Source organism: Engystomops pustulosus, chromosome 6 (assembly GCF_040894005.1).
Source record: "Engystomops pustulosus chromosome 6, aEngPut4.maternal, whole genome shotgun sequence".
Taxonomy (NCBI): Eukaryota; Metazoa; Chordata; class Amphibia; order Anura; family Leptodactylidae; genus Engystomops; species Engystomops pustulosus.
The window spans coordinates 74,598,203-74,621,198 of NC_092416.1; the positions used below are offsets into that span (position 1 = coordinate 74,598,203).

Consider the following 22,996-nt stretch of genomic DNA (forward strand, 5'->3'; position numbering starts at 1 on the left):
TTTGGGCCTTGAGTTCGAAATGAAAGTCATGTCAATAAAAAGTGGAAGAAGTTGCTTTTATTTCAGTAGAGTTTAAGTCAGGCCCAGTTCACTGTGTTAAAATTAAACAAGAGCGAGTTTTACAGCACTTACTAATAAATACTCTGCGGACGTAGAAAACATGTTCCCACTTTATGAAACTCGGAATACGATTTTGGTAAGCGAATCACATTAGCAATAATTGTGCCTGTTAAGGTTTTTTTTTACTCTTTTTTGGCAGCGGATCATGTGGTATTGTGTTTAAAGTGCGCCTAATCGTCAAATAACAGGCAGGCTCAGTGCCGAGAGATGTGATATATGGAGATATTGTGTTTCTGTGTGAAAGGAGGGCAATATCACAGGGACATGCCCTGCTTTACCCTGGTTTACAGAAATCATAATGATGATGGGTTAATGAAGAAATACTTATGAAAGTATGATAACAGTCATAGAAGTGCTATGTAAACCCTGTCACATGCCTACACGCAGAGAAAGAACTTGTTCATGCTTTTTCCTTCCCTTTATGTGAGTGACAGAAAGGCCATGTGATCGCTCCATCTACTTTATATGAAATAGGCTTCCTGCAGAACAATGCTTGAAATATCATGTTTTAAATAAAAGGCATTTTTGTGGCCTGTGCATCAGCAGCATGTGATGTCCGCTCATGCGCTTATCATAACAGAGGTAAATTTGTAAGCAACAGGACCTAATTTATGGCTTGGACATTTGGTTCACACACGGGGCTGTGGTAAGCACAGCTATGTGTATGACCCCGTAGAAATAAACAGGGACATGAGGTAGTTGTGGAAACAATAACTAGGGCATGTCCTTACACAATTTCAATTGCATGAGGCCATACACTATGGGACCTCTGCTGATAGAAGCATCTTGTGGTGTTTCGAAGGTGGGGAATTAACCCAGTCCCGTACACTGTACTGATGAGATGCAAAGGCATTGAAACAGTGCTGTCTAGATTTGGGAATCTGTTGCTTGTGGAATAGATATACTGGTTTGGCTTTATCCAACGTCATGTCATTAGGCCTCTTGAAAGTCATACTTGATATTAAGGGGGCTGCCTTACAAGGAAGCCAAAATAGACAATGTTTTCTTTATCCCATCTTGGAAAACTTATTTGCATATTTCCCAAAAAATAATAGAAATAATTTACCCCCTGAGGAAGCGTGGGGGAAACGAGCGTTGGGGTGTCCGAGGGCTTCCCCTGCTATATCACAAAATGGGTAAGACACTGGTCTTCTATTTTTAACTTCACCATTTGAATATACTTTAATCAGCAGTGCATATTAGTTTAGGATCCATGTGCAGTGGAGACGTTTTTAGAGGCACTAATTCAGTTATATGTTACTTGTATGGTGGACATAGCCTATAGTGTTATACAGGGATTTAGTCAACTGGGACTTATAATATTGGATATCTTCCATTAAACATCCATTGTAATCGATTTTTTAATACTATTAAATACATTTCTGTGCAATTTTTATTTGAGAACTGAGTGGCTTCTTTCTTTGTGGTATAGAATATGTCTTGGGAGTGGTTCCATATTTAAGGTGTAGGGATTGATGACTGGTTCTATTATGTAGCATAATGAACATGTGGGTTTTGATTGATGTCAAGGGGGCTGCCTTACAAGGTAGCCAAAATAGGCAATGTTTTCTTTATCCCATCTTGGAAAACATATTTGCATATTTCCCAAAAAATAATAGAAATAAAAATAAAAACGTTAGTTCTATATGTCCACCAAGGGTTGAATTTCAAGTCTGATAAGTAAGTTTGAATTGTGAAGTTTATTTGGCACCTCCCTAAGGTCCATGGTAAATCAGAGAGCAGAAACTGACTCCATACTACTCAAAGGTGAATTGATCAGTCGGGTATCTGTTGGCAACCAATGCTTGAAGGAATTCTGTAGTTAATGTTTGGTTAGGGGGCTGTACAGTTCCTATATGCAGATAACAGGCTCATTTTAATCTAAAGAGAAGATACTTTGCATATTAGAAGCCATTGAATGTTTAGGTTTTTCAAAAAGACATTAGACCAGTGTAGATGAAATAGACAAATGCTGATAATGCAGAATTCTCGCTTCAGCGATACGGCCAGTGAATGTAAATGTATGGCTCTTCATTGTGTCTTACAATGAACTCTGGTCGAATCTTAATCATAAAGATGGTGTAATGACAAAGATATATCTGACAGGAAGTTTATTCAAGTTCCTTTGTATTTTTATTATACAAATCTAATTAATTTTCAGCACATACTAAGTTTGACAAAGATAAAAGGAAACTCAAGTAATAAACCAACGACTTGGTTGTGGAGCAGCTCTAGGACACCAGGTCCTCAAGAATAAGATGCTCTTTTCAGTCAACTCTACCGTCTGTATCCAGACAGTGCTGCTGGGTATAATTGAGAAAAAAAAGTCTTTTACTGGTGAAACACATTTGTTTAACATATTTCACCAGTAAAATAATGACGTTGCTTAAATAATTGTATGTTTTTAATCCACTCCGCCCCCCCTATATAAATGCAGAATTCTCTAACAGACAATAAAAAAATGGGATTTTGAGGCTCATTTTCTACAGAGTTTAAATTAAGGAAATTGTTTGTGCCAAATATGACATTTTTCCAAAAGTTAAAAATAAAAGGTAATTGTTGGAGAGCTAATATGTAAAATGATTCCTCATACCGTGCAGAGTGTTGCTGGATGCAGAAGATCTGGGGAAACGTTTTAGTTGCTGGAAGATGATGGATGTTGTAGTCTCCGATAATTATTCCATGCACCTATTAAGACAACGAAAGAAAGGTTTATGCATCAAAATTTGCACTCACTATACACAACAAAGCCAAGTGTAAAAGGGGAGGCTTCTCTTATAGGCTGGCCCTTATAGTTTTATGATCCTCTTAGACTACTTGCACACATAGCAAATTACATGAGGATTTGCCTCACAGAATTTCTGGGTGTCTGTAGTAGTTTAGTCAATGGCATTGATCAAAATCGGATACATACATTGCAGGAAAAATCATTGGGGGACATTTACTAAGGTCTTTGCCCAGTTTTCTGTTGGGCTTTACACCTTATTTTCAGTGCAAACTGCTTCCACAGGTATTTAAGAAGTGTCCAAGACACATTTCTGGTGCACGCCCCATTTTGTGTTGTACGCTGCACTATTCTTCATTCGACACAAATTTCTTCACTGAAGGGGGCGCTGAGTCGAACCATGCACCACATTTTGCAAAGTCCAACAGAATTGTGTTAAACTTGCCTCATGTTAAAGGTGCACCAAAAAAGGTGGTGCACTCTGTTGGAGAAATGTAACGAGCGTCAGAAATCATGAATCTGGCGCACCCTGCACACTACACACACACTACATATAGTGCTGTTTGTACTGTTCTTAATGTGCTGTTCCCCATTGTTGTAGGTGTTGTCCACCCCCTGCTGCAGAAAAAATGCAGCATAAATGCATCAGAAACCCAATGATTTTGCTTAACTTATGATTCTGGTAGAATGGCTGTAGAATTACCATTGGGATAAATTCCACAATAATTCAGCTACATATGCAGATTAGACTGTCAATCTGATGACTGTTGTGGACACACAGTAGTGAACGGATGTATTAGCTGGACATTTTAAATGCAATCACCCTCACATAAGCCGTGAATGAACACTGGAGTGATCAAGCAGAGGTATTCAGTGTGAATGCCTTATGACACCTGCTACAATTCATAGGCACTGTATGAAACCTAATACCTGCCTCGTAACTCAATATAGAAAACAAACCATTATAAGGTGTTTGACGCTTTTAGACATTATAAGTAAGAGATTCACAGTTACAGTTGTGCCAAAATGCCAACAGGCATGGACCAGCAGTGGGCATATGTTCTGTGAAAGGGGTATGGTCTTTAGTATTCAAATCCCTCATTGGTCTTCAAAAACTATTACATCAATAAAAATAAAGAACATTTTTATAACTATTAGTACTCATGATGACCACATGAAAAGTTTCCACAAACAGATGAATGCCAGTCACAGCCATGGCCCAAGCAAAAAAATATATATATTGGCAGTCATTTCAATGAGCCTGGTGCTTGCAGTTGCATTTTCTGGCAGTGTCCCGGTGGAGCTCATTCTGAGCTTATTTTCTACACAGACCTCTAAAGGTGAAGACTTGAAGACTGAAGCCATAGCAAACTCCTCGGTTGCCAGGAGCTGAATGAGGTCAGCACATACAGCGTGGTGTCAGGAGGTTTGCGCATGGTATAGAGAGACTCAGGATGCAGACGTTTGGCTCTGTGTGATCCCTCCCCGGTGTAAGCAAAGCTGCTGAAACTTGCAATGTAACAACATTCTGTCAACACACATAACAAATTATGATCCCCTGGCAAGGGTTTCACATTCAGCTTCTTTTCATATACCTTTAACTTTTAACACCATAGCCTGACACGTTTACCCATACTGTCCTGTCACTTAATACTGCACACAATTATCCAGATTAGAGTGCAAAGGTTTGATGGAAAGGCTCACATTTTTTGTGCAAGATTGTAAAATAAATAGACTACTTATGATGGTCTACAACAAATAGAGTATGTGAATGATGAACAGGGAAAGCTCAACAGGTTGCAATTCTGCCCAAATTATAACGGCAGCGGAAACAGCAGTCGTAATGGCATCAGCACTACAGTATGAAACTTCATGAGACATCTGGCTGAGTAAGGTCACAATAAAAAAAAAGTTTTTGAGATGCATTTTTGTTGTGTTTTCAAACACATTGCAATTGCATACGGAAAATCAAATCCCTAAACGGCTGTGTTTTTATGCGTTTTGGGATGCGTTTTTCTAAATGCATTTGCAAAGCGTCCAAAAGCTAGAATTAGCTGCCGCATTTTCAGTATACTATAATTTTTCTAATAAATTTGAAAAAGAGAAGGGTCAAAAGACTCAAAAGCAGTAAAAACTAGAACATCATGGGTTTGGCAAAATACACAGGGGCACATTTACTAAGGGTCCGCAGCAGCGAATCCGTCGGGTTTTTCCTGAATATTTCCGCTTTGCGCTGTATTTCACGGGATTGTGGCGCACACGATCGATTTTTGGCGCTGATTTTCACGCGACAGAAATCGGGGGCGTGGCCACCGGCCAACCCAAAGGATTCGGAAAAACCGCGCAATTTAAAAAGCCATTTGTGTCGCAAGATCAAGCACTCACATACACCAGAAAAAAGCAAGTGAACTCCGGCGGACCTCAGCGCAGCAGCGACACCTGGTGAATATCGGCACACGGACCTTAGTGAATCCCGGCAGAACCCGAATCAGCGCCGGAGAACCCGCCGCTGGATCGCGACTGGACCGGGTAAGTAAATGTGCCCCACAGTGTCATCTAACTGAAACTAAAATCCATCCAGTCCACAAGATTGTCCAATTCTTCCATGCAAATACAAAGGACAACTGTGGTTTGCCGTTTACTGCTGGTCAGACCCAAACTTCTACTAGCAGGTGATATAACACAGGAGTTTTCTGCAACATTATCACGAATGAGCCTGAGCTGATTCTTTGAAAAACATTCATCAAAAATGGGTGCAGCATTAAAATGTAACATTTATAACAAATATTGTGTACAACACAAATAACCAAAGTTTCTTAAAAGCTAAAAAGGTAGGATTTATAGAACAGTGTATAACTAGTGTCAGCTACTTTACCACAGAAAATAAGTTAAGCTTTGGAGGTATTTCTCACAAATGTATATAACAGCTATGAATAACTAACTGGTATCTGCTACTTGGCCAAAGAAAATATATTAACAGTTGTAGATATTGTCTATAAAATGTATATAATGGAGGTAAAAAATTGTCTGGTGTCGGATACTTTGTCACAGTATATAAACAATATACTTAGAAAGCTATAATTTTGAAGATGTCTTCTGCTTTTTTTCTTCTGTATAACAATCACATAACTTGGCTGAATATCCTGGGTTAGCACATAATATGTACAATCACGGATGAAGCACCTCTGTTTTGGCTTATAGATGCCTTAAAGTAATTCTGTGAAAGCACACTTGGCCACTGCACAATCTCATGTGATCTATCCATTCTTGTTCCATATACAAATATTCCTTACTCAGAAACCCTGAACTTTTGGGAATTCCAATTTAAGTTTCAAACTAGATGCCGCCATTGATGTACACAGAGTAAAAGATAATATCAACATCTCTTAAAACGTTACTGTAGTTACTTGACAAAATTTTGCAACAATGCAACAATACCTATATCAAGCGTATGGCTTCTTCTTATCCATCCTGAGATAAAGGGCTAATAGATATACAAGGCTGTAAAATCCTTTCAGCTTTTCATGAGGTAGGCGGGACATCCTGTTTGTGACATCAGCTAAGGTCAGTGAGGCCAGAGCACCGAGGGCATTCATGTGAACATCCACAAACCCAGCCAATCAGGACACAGAATCAGTGCTACAACTTGTACAGAGATCTAGTGCAAATCAAGGAAGGGAAGACACAGAGAACTGGATCTCTAAATCATAGATAATATCAAATGATAATATAGTAATCTACTACACCACAAAGAAAAACATGTCCACCTACACCATAAAACACTTACATAGGAATAAAAAGATGAACACATGACAACATCACAGTATGTGCACATGTGTACATATACATATATATATATATATATATATATATATATATATATATATATATGTGTGTGTGTGTGTATATACAGTGAAATATCTCTGGACAACTCCGCCCCTTTTTTGTTCAATCACTGATTTTTTTTTTACGATTATACTTTATGGAAGCTGCCCCCTATCTAAAGGCCACCCCTTTCCTGTGCAAAGAGGTTTCACATTATATATACATACATACATACATATACCGTATATACTCGAGTATAAGCCGACCCAAGTATAAGCCGAGGCCCCTAATTTTACCACAAAAACCTGGGAAAACCTATTGACTCGAGTTTAAGCCGAGGGTGGCAAAATGCATTGGTCACAGCCTCCCCAGTATATAGACCCTGCCCCCCCAAAGTATATAGCCAGCACCTTCCCTCCAGTATATACCCTGCCAGCCCATATCCCCCAGTATACAGCCAGCCTCCGGCCCCAGTATATAGCCAGGCCTCTTTTGATATATTTTTTTTACTCGAGTATAAGCCGAGTTTGGGTTTTCAGCACATTTTTTGTGCTGAAAAACTAGGCTTATGCTCCAGTATATATGGTATATATATATATTTAATATATATATATATTGATTGTGATGTGTGAACTGATGGAGAGCCTGATCTCTGTCTTTATTTTTGCATTCAAACTTTCTCATATACACATTTCGACTACATTCAACCTTTCATTCAGCTCTTAGAATTTTTTACATGATGCCAGGACTAATATTTTCCTGCACCCAGCAAGCTACCGATAAGGAGCATGCATATCTTCTTGTGCTCCTCCGAACAACATCCACCCACCCTCTACTCCTCTCCACCATCTAGATAGGGATTCCCATGGCAACCAACCAAACAAAGTCAGCCAGAGGGACAAGCTAAAACCCCTGCTAGACGGCTGTTTATAGCTAATGACTGTAAATTAGAGAATCACTTATTTTAGCTTAGTGCCTAGTTATGTTTTTATAAAAGTTTTCATAATTTATTGTTGTTCTTTAAGATGCAGATGTAAACGGGATGTCTATTGCAAATACCTTATGTACAGTAAACTACACAATTAATCCTAGAATCACCTGCGATGATGAGCTCTCTTTGGACTCTTAAGGTCAAAACATATAAAGAGCCAGCAGTATAAGGCTCCATAGCATGAACTTTCTTCTTTTAAGAAGTCTTATTAATAGAAAGTAAAAAAATAGGATTCAAGCCAGTATCATTAATTGCATCGTGGAGCCCTGTAGTTTAAATTTCCAGGTGTTCACTTAGATGTAGAATCCGATTTAAAAGAGGACTGTGCTGATTCATTGCAGCAAACTGGCCCAGAGGCTCCAGAGCGGCCGCTAAAACAGCCATCAGCCAACATTTCCCCCAACGCCTAATTAACAGCCAGGCTGACAGTGCTTCATCTCCATGGGAGGCCCCTTCTATGGCCTGGAAACATAGTGAAAGAGACAGAGCGGGCGTCTCTCTGGGAAATCAATGCCATTCCCAATACTCCTGTGTGCCTGCGCTCTGAAGGAGGGAGGATTTATTAGAGTACACATTTGCACAACTGCAAAAACCTCTCAGCAGTTTCCCCACCCCTCGGAAATGCTCAAAATATTTTACAAAATAATGATTCCTTAGAAACTCAATAAGGGGGAGAACATATACATGGCCACAACTAAGAACAAAGCTGGGAAATTAAAAATCCAGAGCTATAAAATGAATGTAGGACTGACCTCCAGAACAAGAGCCAAAAACTAGGAAGCTGCCACGATCCCAGCAGTACCAGTCTCATGGCCTCAGGTATGTGTCTCTGAACATAACATTTTTATAACATTTTTGACAGTTGCGGGTTGATCTGACCATCTATTCATTTTTTGGCTATAAAAAGTCGAAGCAGTTTATAGGTAAAGTATCCAGGATAACCACATTGCTAATGACAGCTGTATAGATGTTGTATTTCTGTTGTGTCATGCCATGCAGTAGATGAACTAGAGAGGGATAACCAAATGGGGGATTCCTTTTTTATTCCTAAAGATGAAAACTGAAACGGCCTAACATTAACATTCACATAACAGAGAAAAGAATTGTTCCCTCTGTGAACTAAAGACATGGACAGCACAAATCTCAGGTCCTAGGAGTAAGATAATATGAATTGTGTACGCAAGAGTGTGCGGTGTCAGGCTGCTAAGCTCAGAGGATTGCTTATAGCGGGTACAGATGTGTCTTCCTTTAGAGGAAATCTACCGGTAGGATAGGGCTGTATTCATCGTTAATGCCGCTGGGTGAATACAGCCTTACGTTTATTAGGGGAGTTTGTTCAGTAATTTTATTAAAAATTAACTTTAATATTTATTTAAATGAAGCCCTAGTGCACTTCTCCCCGCCTCCTGCTCCGGGGGAAGGGTAGGTTGGGAGTGTCAAAACCAGAGCCCTGAGGGGAGCACTTGGGCTTCATTTAAAAGAAATCTGCCTCAAGACCTCCTGGCTACATTATCCATCATCAGCTAATTATTAATGCCTCCATAGGGGGAGTCTGCCTCCTCCCTTCCCAAATGGAGACATGAATAAACAGCAGACGACAGAGCCAGAAAGGGCCCCTGAGGCTCATTTGCATCATGTAAAATACTTTTTTTTCTAAAAAACAAGGAGGCACACACCAGTTTAGTCTGCTTGGTTTAGAAGCACTGCATCCATGCGGTAGATTTCCTTTAAATAAATATTAAAGTTCATTTTTAACAAAATGACTCGACAAAATACCCTAATACACATTAGGCTGTATGCACCCTGCTGGGAGCTACCCAGCAGCATTAATGGTGAATAGAGCCCTATCAATGCGGTAGATTTCCTTTAAATACAGGCGGTCCCCTAAGCTTTCTGAATGCTTTACTATAGTCCCAGATTGCAATAATCAGCTGTAAGGTGTCTGTAATGAAGCTTTATTGATAATCCTTGGTTTAATTACAACAAAAAATGTTTAAACTCCAATTGTCACTGGGGCCAAAATTTTTTTTGTCTGGATCTACAATTATAAAATATACAGTTTTGAATTACATACAAATTCAACTTAAGAACAAACCTCCAGACCCTATCTCGTATGTAATCATAATACAATATTGTGATAGGCAAACAGAATTTAAGGAAGACTGTATATTTGCATTGCAGCAAGATGGACACTTATAGGATAATCAATCACAAATTGATATTGTCTTGAAAAGTTGGTTGTCCCATGACACATACTTCTAAAAGTATCCAGCAAGAATAAAGTTCTTAAAGAATCACAGCGAAGCAACTTTATGTGGCTCTGATAAAAGCCAGATTTTGCAAGTGAGACTGAAATATAGTTAAGTTTGCAAAATCAAGTGGCCTTTGGGAGCCATGTGGAGGGCTATGACCTCTTTCAGTTGCTGCTCTGCCTGGCTCTAGCCTAAAAGTTAGCAACTCATTGATCTGTAAGAAATTCTTTGTACGCAGTTGGAATTTTATAGAATGAATCAGTAGCGCTAGCCTTTATTGTAACAGATTCTCAGCTATATAATTATTTTCCAAGATAAATTTTATTTTTACACTGTACAGATTGAAAATAATTGTGCTATTACAATGGAGCAATCCTTCCTCCATCTTGGCTTTGGTATCCAGCGTCTAATCGTATGCAATGAATACCCTCCTTCCCTGTAACAGATAGATGTCGGTCACTGGACTTCTTAGCCAAGAGCCTTAGTGAACAATGAATGAACAATTACAAAATTAACAGAATCCATCCCGTACAAAACAAAATATCAAACTGCTCGACAAGAAGATGTCAACAAATTCTCTTGTATGTTCGACGTGACATGATATGTCTCTTCATGGAGGTGGAAAATATCCTATCGTGCCTATGACTTTCAATCCTTTAGAAATTAAGCCGGTTTCAATTAGCAAGAATAAAGTGTAACATTGTGCTTTTCCTGGTGCATTCTATCCCATGACGGAAAACAAATAAGTTACGCGGAACGCAGCTAGATAGTAGCACACCAACAACCCATGACATTGAAAGGAATATTTACTGCTCCTCAGAAGTGGATTTTACAGTCTCTGTGCTAAATATCTGAACAGAAGATTAATGGACAAGCCACGGAAAATAACCCGTTACATGTCAGCAAATACCTATTGTAAATGCAGCCATCACTAAAGGCACAGGCTGGTTTGGCACATTGGTTGCTGCCAGCCCTGAGGATTAAATGTGACAAGTTAGGAACAAGCAGCAGGACAGCCACACGCTCCCTCTCACTGCACAAGGCCGATGAATAAGAGAAAGTTAAAGCCCCCTGAAGTAGTAAGCACCACACTGTTTGGCCTCAGGCAGATGAGAGGCAGAGACGGAGGAAATACGCTGCCCGCTAGCTCTGAAACAGTGGGATTAATAACGCATCAATTTTAATGCAGCGGCCTTTTTTTCTGCTTCACAAACAGCAAAGTGAATGTTTGAGCATCTCTGCGGGGGGCTAATGAGCAGTCTGATTACTTATTCAGATTTCTACGTGCAGACATGTTCCGTCCTGGAGAGGGGGATGGAGGAGGCTTTGCTCATAATACCATGGAAATGAAGGAAGGAACACATTCATGGGACGAGCAGATAAATAACCCTTTATGTGAAAATGAATATTATCCCTTGTCCTTATAATTCATGAGGGGGCATCTATTTGCATTAAAGAATTGCATAAAATTACAGTAAGGTATAAGGAAAACGTCACACTTTACTAAATCTTCCAGTCTGCATTCTATAGAGATATACCCATGAGACAGGAGGTTATGAACATCAAAATGTATATCCATGCGCATGTGCATGACGAGGTAGAGACACTAAAGAGATAGTGCATGCTTTATGTATTACATTGCGCTGCCCCCTGCTGGAAGCTGCACAAGTCTGTAAAAAGTAAAGATTCCCCATAAAATGTCTGGTTGGAAAAGATTTCAATGACAACAATGAGCAGCATGAGGGGAAAATTTATCAGAAGTGTCTACGAGCAGAATAGTTTTAGATGTCCGTGAAGACCAATCAGAGCTCAGCTTTATTTTATAAACAGCTGTGGAAAACTGAAAACAGAACTCCGATTGGTTGCCATGAGCAACTAAAACAGTTCTGCTCTCAGATACTTATGATAAATATCCCTTCTATGGTTCCTTTAGTAAGTGCTGACGTAATACATGTTAGCTTACATGTGTGATTTTCAGCCCCAAACATTGAACCACATTTCATCATCTTGTGAAGTCCACTCACATACATCAAAGTTAATGAATTATCCAAGCACTCCTTTGGAATATAATGCCAGGCGAATAGTTTATTTACAAGTAAGCTATCATATTCAAATTAGTGACTTTTCGGCCTAACATAGGACTTTGTCAAAGACAGATCGTGGTAAGGGAAGGGAAGGGTTTGGCTGGCACTGCAACGTGTCAGGGAATAGCACGCTATATAATAATATAACCATCAATTGTAATTTAATGTAAAAACACATCTAGACCCTTATTGAGGCTCTCTTCTCTTCCCGCTGTGACCAGCTCCTGAGGCAGGCTATTCCACAGTTTATACAGTAAGGAAGCCTTGCAGCCTCTGGAGATATAAACCTTGGCTATGTGAGATTTTGCAAAGAATACTTTCAATAAAACAAAACAGAAGAAAACACATTGTAACAGTAGTCATTGATAGGTCTGTGAATTTGGCTTGCCAGAAAACTTGAAATGTCACTTTACTGCACATATAAGGAGTTAGGCTAAGGCAACTAAAGAAGAATAATGGCAATTGCAAATGCAATTAGATGATTCATACAAAATTTATATCAAAGAACTAAAGAAACAAAACCACAAACAGACTCTTTTAGATGTAGGGCAAACAGAATCCCATTGAGTTAGCAGTAGAATGGCTTCCACTAAGGATATTCAGCATCTATCCAGCATGTCTGGATGGCTTTATTGTATCTTTTTTCCTTTGTTATATGTCTAACTAGCCTTTGGTTGTCACACTATTGTATATTCTCTATTCAGAATCTCTATTGCTGTCCCAGGGATATCTCGCAATGATGACTGTTTATGCTTCATTATTGATATCCGGTCAGTGCAAGTTGTTGCACATAATAATGTTTATTATGTCCTAAATAACTACTTTCTTACATTTTAGCCACCTCTGAATGCCATCTATTGTTAAACCACAGCTGACTCTGCATGCTGTGGAGTTTAAAGCAAGAAATATAAAGAAGTATGATAATATAAAGAGCATGGTCACCATGTACCCCAAAAGGGTGGCAGTTTGGAGGCCAAACACTGATACCGCTGTCACATATGCCAGTTCACCTGATATCTTAGTGTTCTGTGGCATAAGAATAAGCACCATCTTATGCATCTTACAGAAAGCTGCGGCAGCATGTGGCCATTAGGTATGACCCTATTAGGAGACCACACGCTGTAGGGGTCACTAACACATAACCCCTGCTATCTTCTGGAAATACATCGTACAAAATCTTAGTGATGTGCAACAACCCTGCGAGCTGTCTAGGGAGACTGAAAAAGTGGAATACTTTGTAATTGCAGCTGGAACCACGTCCTCTGAGGGCAACAGTTAACATATCTATCGTTTTTAACCAATGATATGCTGTGTTCTTTACTGTAAAGCAAGCTGGAAGCTGATTGGAGAGTGCCTCCACCTCACTAGGGGAGTATAAAAACCCATTGTGGGTGGGGGCACATGGTCTTATGGTCTGTCTGAGTCAGTATATTCCAGAAAAAGAGGGAGAAGCAAGCTCCTGCAGAACTGCCATCCAGACACACTACCAGGAAGTAGAGGTGTCTCATGCCAGCTGCCTGACACCTTAGGGCAGTCAGGACACTGAGCCCCAGGACAGAGGTCCGCTGTCTGGACTCGGCTCCATCTGTCACAAGCCCAGTCTAAAGTTACTACCAGGCTGTGAGCAACTCTTCCTGCAGATCAGCTATCTCCTACCAGCTTACCAGCCTGCTGTACCTGCTGCTGATGTTAGGCCGTTGCCTGCTGTTGAAGTTCCAATAAAAAACTATGAGATTTGCACAACATGCCTCCATGTGAACCCTGGACCAGGCTGTTCATCATCATAGGCTCCCCATCCTTCATCAACCAGGGATCCAATGTATACACCTCACGGGTTGCCCCAGGGAAAAACCTCTTTCATCAGCTTCTCCCTCCACTTTTCTTGCCCATGCCACCTTCTTGAGACCTGCCGGCTTGTAGGCCCATCCTCTGGTCCCAATACCAAGCACGTGACCACAACATGCCTAAGGTTGCATAAGCCAGCCACTTCGGTATTCTGGGCCCTGGCTGCCTCCAGAAAGGCTTTGCCCCAGTGGGGGATGTTGCAGATGTTGCAGATTAAAAGTGTCATCGGTAAAGACCATGAAAAATTTAAGATAAATAAATATAGCTAGAAAATAATGAAACATTCATCAATTGTCCAATATATTTTCTATATAAATTTCTTATTCACTTAATTATTTAACAGCTCTGTACAACCTTTTGGAACTCCCATAGGAAGTTGGAGTATGAGTTTGGACCCTCGCTTACTGATATTTACTGAAAACCAGTTAAGAAATCCAGCAGAATGTACCAGTACCATAAGTAAAACATAACTTTTAATAATTACTGATAAAATAAGTTCAGAGTGAACCACAATAATATGCACATCAACCATCTAGCCAGCAAAAACATATCAGAAAGGGAGCTCGTTCAGACCTCCAATAAGTCTCGTCTGACACGGTCCCCAGTAATACCTCACCATGCCTTAGTGCATTCCTGTATAGGCTATGACACGGTGCATCATCTCAAAACCACGGACCAACATTAATCCGGACAGTAAGGAATAATAGGGTGGATCTCTTCGATGCGCTGTCTCCTGGTCGAGCGCTACTGGTCCGGAGGTACAGGACCTATTAAGCCCTAAAATCGCTTTGTATCCTGACTCCGCAATATTGCTCCCGCCCTGACAAGGACGGTCCCAGTACTGTCCCTTTCAGACCCTGTTAGTCCCTAATATGTAATCCCTACGCGTTTCGTACGTCGTGTGACGCACTCATCAGGGGAATAAAGTAATGTAGTGGACTATGCAGTCTTGATGCTAAGTATGGCTGCAAAAGCTCCACATCAAAGGGTTAAAATGAATCAAAAAGTGGGCCCATGCCACTACATCTAGCCACCATACTAGTATAACTTGTATTATACGGGCCACTGCTCATTTTTGATTCATTTTAACCCTTTGTGGGCCCATGCCACTACATCTAGCCACCATACTAGTGTAACCTGTATTATATGGGCCACTGCTCAATTTTGATTCATTTTAACCCTTTGATGTGGAGCTTTTGCAGCCATACTTAGCATCAAGACTGCATAGTCCACTACATTACTTTATTCCCCTGATGAGTGCGTCACACGACGTACGAAACGCATAGGGATTACATATTAGGGACTAACAGGGTCTGAAAGGGACAGTACTGGGGCCTTCCTTGTCAGGGCAGGAGCAATATTGCGGAGTCAGGATACAAAGCGATTGTAGGGCTTAATAGGTCCTGTACCTCCGGACCAGTACCGCTCGACCAGGAGACAGCGCATCGAAGAGATCCACCCTATTATTCCTTACTGTCCGGATTAATGTTGGTCCGTGGTTTTGAGATGATGCACCGTGTCATATGCTATACAGGAATGCACTACGACACGGTGAGGTATTACTGGGGACCGTGTCAGACAAGACTTATTGGAGGTCTGAACGAGCTCCCTTTCTGATATGTTTTTGCTGACTACATGGTTGATGTGCATATTATTGTGGTTCACTCTGAACTTATTTTATCAGTAATTATTAAAAGTTATTTTTTATTTATGGTACTGGTACATTCTGCTGGATTTCTTACCGATTTATGGATGTATTTTTCTTGACTTGAAAAGTGAGTTAGCCAGCTAGGCAACCTTTTTCTGTCTTGTTCGGATTTAGAAAACCAGTTTGTTCTGTATCACTTTGTCACACACTTCTCGGTCTCTGCTTGCTGTCGTTCTATAGAAAGCTTCTGCCAGCAGACATAAACCAGTCCATCATCATGTGATGTCTCACAGGTGCACGGTTTGCTAACAACTCTGATTACTCTCTGTGATACTAGTGGCTTGTGCACCTGCATGTCCATCACATGACCATGGACAGATCAATGGAAGTATACATATAAGCTTTCTATAGAACATACAGAAAGTATATTGAAAAATTGTATAGCTTTTCATTACACAAACAAAATCATTTAGTTGCTGAAAGTAGACAACCCCTTTAATTCAGGCACACAGATTTTACAGTGAGTCAACGGGACAGAGATGGCTTATTTCCGTCGCTCTCCTTTAAACAGATTGGAGAAATAAACAATACCTTATGACAGGTAGGGTTAATGCATAGTTTGAACATAATCTTTTCCCAGCAAAACATGGCTGCTGGGAGGCTGAGTGGGGTGCGTCTGCCTGGAGACTCTTCCTCATCCACTGATTGGGCTTAATTAATCAACTGGGTCCTAATTATTTCCTCTAAGTTGCATCTGAAACTAACTCCTAATTGTGATAGTCTGATGAAGGCAGTCTGGGCAGGTGAACCCACAATGCATAATAATAATATCTGCTTCTTTGTGCCAGGTAAATTGATTGTCAGGACAAGACGGAGGGATGTGCTGTATAGATTGACCGGCAAAATGGTAACAAAGTTAGAAAACTAATGATGGGGCTCTATGTCTCACCATCTCACCATGTCTCACCCTCCATTTCAGCTTTGAGTGTGAGATTACCATCATTTAACACAATCATCTTGGCTATCTCACACATACATTTGACATGCAACTGTTTAGCCTTTGTTATCCTACTCAATTTGTTGCATATGCATTTGGACCTAAACCTTTGATATCAGGAATGAGTACCACATGTTTTGCATTGTTTACCAGCAAAACTATGTTGCCCATTTCCAATCACAAAAGTTAAAGGGAACCTGTCATCAGCAATTGACCTAATAAACCACTACCAGAATATTGTCAGGCAGCATAACACGTTCTAGTTTTTGTTTCTTTCATGTCCCAGGATAGTGGCATAATCCTGAAAATCAACTCTGAAGTGAGCTATAAATTGACTGTGTAAAGTTAACAATGAAATCAAGTTGGGGAGCTCTGAATGCCTCCTTCTCTATGATTGAAATCATGCATCACATTTCAGGAGATCTGGTTAGATCTTGACCATCAAGTACAATAAAGGGGATTTATGAGGGACAGAGAGCTTGATTTCAGTGTTAAAATCTCCGCCTCCTTGACCAATTTACATCTTACTTCAAAGTAGACTTGCTAGACTTGCTGATTTGGAAAATGTTTAGGTGCTTGACAACATACTGGTAGTCGTTTAAGTCAATTTCTGCTGAAAAGTTCCCTTTAAGGTCTAAGTGTAACAGTGATCAGGAGATACTCCTCCATGCTGCTGCTGAATTTTGTTTCAGTTCAAGGATGTATTGTTCATTTTGGGATTTCCCACAATCAGTTGAAACCATAAACTGTTTGTGTTGGCAAAAGTGTGACAAAAATAAAGAACGGAAAAATAGGTGTCTGCCATAAAAGAAAGAGAACAGCAATAAAACTTTCTCTTAAGTTACCTGCAAATAAAAGTTTTTTTTTTCCTCCGGCCAGAAACCATGGATCTCCTGTCCATCTCCTTGATAAGTGTGTCTTCAGTCATTTCAAAGTTTCTGAGCCACCTGTCAGTCCACATGATATCCTATTTGTTGAGATCTCTTAGGATATGTGAACCCTAGGGGTCTGATCATTACTACAATTTACAATTTGCCAATACAATGCAATATTATGGCAGGGTGTAATAGGGATTTGGAAATGGCAGGAATATGAGCCCCTAAAAGGCTCTCCGGATGTCATGGCAAATTATCTGCTTGCTTATGTATAGGAGGGTTGCAATTGGTTCCTACATGAAAGTGACCCTACCACCACTTTTTAGGTCCCACAGTTAGTTAAAGGGGTATTCCGGGAATATGAACATCTGATGGAGCTTAATTAGTTTGATTATACAAAATGTTACTAAAGTAGGTGGAATTATCACCAAGATGGCCACCACTGGAAACTATGATTCTTTATTTTTCAGTAACTCCTCTTCCCTCTTATGCTCTGCTCCCAGTGATGATGTAACAGACTGTCCTGTTCTGTTACCACAGTAATGATGTGTAGCGGCCATCACTGCACATTACATCACTGAGGTGGGTCTCACCACACCACTGGCCATACTGGATGCACTGCAACCAGCCCACTACAGCCAAACATAGTGATAGTACTGTCCAATAAGAGGCTTGTCTTTATTTAACAAAAAGTGGGGTACATCATGTGAAAGACAACAAAATGGATTGACGCGTTTCCATGCTTATAGCGTCTTAATCATAATCTACTCACAGAAGACAGGGAGATGAAAAAAGAAAATTGAAAAAAAAAATCATCTGCAGGTTTAAACTGCCACATATCACTATAACGATTAGGGTTATGCTATGGGAAACCCATAACAATCAGGCCAAATAATAAAAAGGATAGGCACATGATGATGAGTGTATGATGAGTATTCTGATATATAAAGCACTTTTTTTTCAAATGATGGTGCTGTTTTACTGGTTTTGATGCTGGATGGAGCTTGGTTTTGGTGCTGTATTCATGTATGTAGCTCTGTATGGGTGCTGTATTTTCATATGGAGCACATTTCTTGTGCTATAGTTCTACATGAAGATTCTGGTGCTGTATATTTTCACTGAGCTGGGTTCTGGTGCTGTATTTATGTACTGTGATATTCTAGTCATTTATGTGAGGATTATTCTATCTAGAAACTTCCCTAGACTTAGACAAATTTAGACACAGATTGTTCCATACTCTGTATACAATCTGTATGGATCAGAGCAGAGAAAAACTTATATTACAGCAGCCCTTCACCTTCTCCCTACTAATTGAGATACCACCAAGCATACAAAAGTTTTTGTGTGATTCTGTTTAGAGACTTTATAGTAGTATTGAAATCTTGCCATTAATTTAAGCAACATGTAAGAGTAGTAATGGAGATGTTATCTAAGCTAGCTAGCACATTTTCATATCGGTTGGCTTGGCTTGGGTCACAGCAATTTTTTTTATATATAAAAGACTATTGTGTTCCTAGTAAATTAGAAGCATAAATCGTTAAATTCTAAGAAGAAAAAATGCTGTAAAAAACTGCAGTCTATCCCCAAAACACCTACGTTTTAACTGTAGCAATTTAAAAAAAATCCCATTCACTTGCCTGGAACATCTGTTGATGCTGTTTAAAATATTACATGGTAAGAAAGCTTCGAAGTGCATGGTGTGAATTGGTATTTATGCCTTTTCTGGTATTGCATCTAATTTGTCTACGCAGGTGCTGAAATGGGAGGATACAATTCATGGCTTCTTTCCAATGCTACTCTCTCAGTTTAACAAAAGCATTGAGGTATGGAGTGAGTTCCTTCCTAACCAGAGCAAAAATAAATCTTCTTGCCATAAAGAAACTAGATTTATGGCCCTACATAAACAATGGATTAGCTTCACCTAATGCAATAAGTCAGAGAAACATCACAATACTTTGATTTATGACCACATATTTCAGGAATGACAGCCTTCATTAAGTAATTATGAAACAGATCAAGTTATCAGAGACCGGCTATTGAGTGACATGGTTTGTATGTATAGGAGGATTACACTGGGAATCCACACTGATCCATCCTTGTACTAAGTGCTGTTTTGGCTTTCGAAGTCTAAGCTGAAGAACAACACCACATTTTCTTTCTCGTTTCTGACACCAAACACACAGATCTCCGGATACAATTTTCTATTTTACTGCATTTTTGCAGCTCAATGTCTCATTTTCAGACTTGGAAAAACAAACTTTGCTGACATTAGGATAATTTTTATTTGTTTCATACTACTTTCACAGCTATTGACGAAGCAGAACGTTTTTTCCTAAAAAGTAACTCTAGTAGGTTATCTAGTTACAAATAACCTAAAATGAATTATATATTAAAAAAATATGTAAATTCCAGTAGATCCCAGTTAACCCCATTCTGACATTGAACCAGCTTAACTTAAGGAAATTTTAGTTTAAGGAAATTTATGGTATTGGAGATGACTATTTTTTTTTTTAAGTGGCACTAGTGCTCATAGACCTTTCTTGACAATGGATTTCACCTCTATCAACTTCAATAGAGTGGGGCTGCAATATTAGATACATCTCAAGGAGGGGGGATATATTATCCTAGTTACATCAGTTTTCTGTCTCACAGGGGGGGGGGGCGGGCCGACGGACAATCCGACAAATTCGGACAATGCACGGGATTTAACATTTAAAATTGTGTCGCAAGCCAAGCACTTACATACACCGGGGGGAAGAAGAAGGTGAACTCCGGCGGACCTCAGCGGGGAAGCAACAGATACAGGATAACGGGCGCACAATCTTAGTGAATCACAGCAGCTGTTCTCATCGGGGAAATCACCTCGGGGATCACGCCAGGACAGACTAGTAAGTAAGAGGGGCAAGGTGGCCGGTCGAGGGGGTTGACACAAAACTGTGATGCCCGCCAGATACATCAAGTGGCCTATGCCTATTAGGGGTGCTTGGCCACTATCAAATATCCCTCACAGTGTCTATAATAAAGCATGTTAGGGAAACATATAATGACGTATGGACTGATTTGTGACAACCTTTAGTCTAATGTCGACAGTAGAATCCATGCATACAATGACAGTCTAGAGAGGCCTAGTATAAAACCAGGACTGACTGCTGACTTCTCTGTGACTTTGCAGTCTTCATTTACCATTTTTCTGCTAAGCAGCTAATCATTTTCTTTTTTTTTTTTCAGAACAATAAAAGTTTGCAATGAACTTTAAAACAGTAACAAAGAGAAAAAAAACACAGTTATGGAACAGAATTTGATTAGGTGTAAAGAACTTTTTTTGGCGTCTTTAAAACAATAATGTTCAAACCACCATGAAACAAATATCATGCCGGCAATTGCTTCCTCCAGGACTTTTCGAGAATGTATTGCTGAATAAACAGAGCCAGCTTTGGCAGTGCTGGAAATGCAAGTGAGGCGTGAGCTCACTGCCCCTACAGTGGATCCAGTTCTCCTGCTGTGGCACATCTGCTTAGTGCACAGAACTGTGCTTATCCCCCCAGCCAGCAGCCTTCTCCACTTCTTAATGGCAGCAAATATCATACATTATGGGATGGAGTGGAAATGTTTTGTGCAAGTTATTAAGTTTGGAAAGTGTTAGAGAATTCTGCCTGTTCTTCATGTGCTGCTGCCATTGTGCGTACGTACGGCTGATCCTTAGCAAAAGGTTCACAGGGAGTATTTAAAGGGACGAGGAGAATAAAGTCATGTAAGCAATTTGTTTCTTACAAAGTGTTCCAATGTTATTTATAAGGAATACTTGGTGTTTGACACATTCAAAAGACAGATGTCGAATGCTTCCAACAAAAAGCCAATCATCCTGGTAACAGTTACACAATAAACCTGATGCTGGAGCGAAATGTAAATTCTGCACGTTGTTAGAATTAATCTGCAGAAGAGGAAGATCTGGCCATAGGTCGTGGCTACAGATGAAATAGTATACCCCATGGAACTGCTGGTTTCTTGGCCTTTGATCATGCTTTTGATATAGGGGGATACTTTATTTTTGGAAATCTGAACAAAGTTCCATTTTAACAGAACAGTGCACAGTATAAAAGAGAAGGAAGGGGCACAAGATGAGAAGGACAGTTTAAAGGGTTCCTTTGGCTTTACTTGCTTTTGCCCATGCTCTGTGGTATACTTCTTGATCCTCTTAGGAGACAGTCTACCTGCCTAGCACTTTGGAATTTGCTTTACAGCAGTCTCATTGCCATATGATGTTTGACACTAATTCATTGGCCACTATGGAGAGTTGTAGATGCTCTATGTGTATAAAGGAAGAGTAGATAACTGGTTTTCACAAAAGTGAGCTGAAATCATGATTTGCAATTTGTTGCAAATTTTTGTTTAGGCACAAGTTTTGGTGCAAAATGACTCCAGTCACCCCTGGCGTAGAAGTTGGAGAAAAATCACTACCAAATTTATCAAGATATTTTTTGCGACAAACGCAAAAAAAAAAAAACAATATTATGAGAAAACCCCCAAAACAACTAATACAACAACATACATAGACTCACTTGATCAATTCAGATAAAGCAGACATGGAATAAAGACAACCAAGTCAAAGACAAATTGTAATGATGAATTCCTCCCAATGAATCTATGAGCTGCTGTTCATATATTGTTACAAGTTTATAAAAAAAAATGCAAAGCATATAAATGTTATCATTAGATTGATGATAAAAGATAAATATGTAAGATATAGATTTATTGATGCATAAATATAAAATATATTATATATAGATAGCTAGCTAGATGATAGAAGATTGACAGATAGAGAGATAGATAGATATAATATACCGTATATACTCGAGTATAAGCCGACCCGAGTATAAGCCGAGACCACTAATTTTAGCACCAAAAACTGGGAAAACCTATTGACTCGAGTATAAGCCGAGGGTGGGAAATGGATTGGTCACAGACCCCCCCCAGTATATAGCCAGCCAGCCCCCTATAGTATACAACCTGCCCCCAGTAGTATACAGCCACCCCAGCCTGCCCCCAGTAGTATACAGCCATCCCAGCCTACCCCCAGTAGTATACAGCCACCCCAGCCTGCCCCCAGTAGTATACAGCCTGCCCCCAGTAGTATACAGCCTGCCATCAGATAGATGATAAGCATCTTCAACTGGGCATTCAACCAAGGGTATTAAGAGAGCAATACATCCCCTGCCCACAAAAGTCTACATGCAGGGGACCCCTTTTAGGACAGAGGGTCCTGGGCAAGTGCTCAGTTTGCCGCTCCTAATTCTGGCCTTGGTGCACATGATCGTATATGTGAGTCAGTGGCACAAACTGCGTCTGGCTCACACCCAACATAGAAGTCTATTGTGCACCGTGACTGAGCCAGGTGGCCGTGCTGTAAACTATAGAGTCCCATTCCTGCCCTCATTACGATGTGTCTGCTCAGCTTCCATGAAAATGGGAATGGTGAGCAGCATTCACTAGTCTCTTGTCCACCCAGCCAAAACTGGTTACAAACATTACGCTGTTTTACGTGGCCTGTTTTTGTGCACAGTTGTGTGCACATAGCCTTACAGTTTCAATCCATAAACTCAAGCAATTATGGAGACATTCCTTGTGTTATATAAC

General features: G+C 40.0%; 1 protein-coding gene across 7 annotated transcripts in view; it reads right to left on the reverse strand.

The window, feature by feature from the left end:
* Positions 1-22,996, reverse strand: part of PKNOX2 (PBX/knotted 1 homeobox 2) — a 305,145-nt gene that overhangs the window by 116,936 nt on the left and 165,213 nt on the right. For all 7 annotated transcript variants that reach the window (XM_072156593.1, XM_072156592.1, XM_072156589.1 and 4 more), the window contains one exon: positions 2,714-2,808. The gene's annotated coding sequence lies outside the window, so the exon portion shown is untranslated. The remainder of the gene's footprint in view (positions 1-2,713; positions 2,809-22,996) is intronic.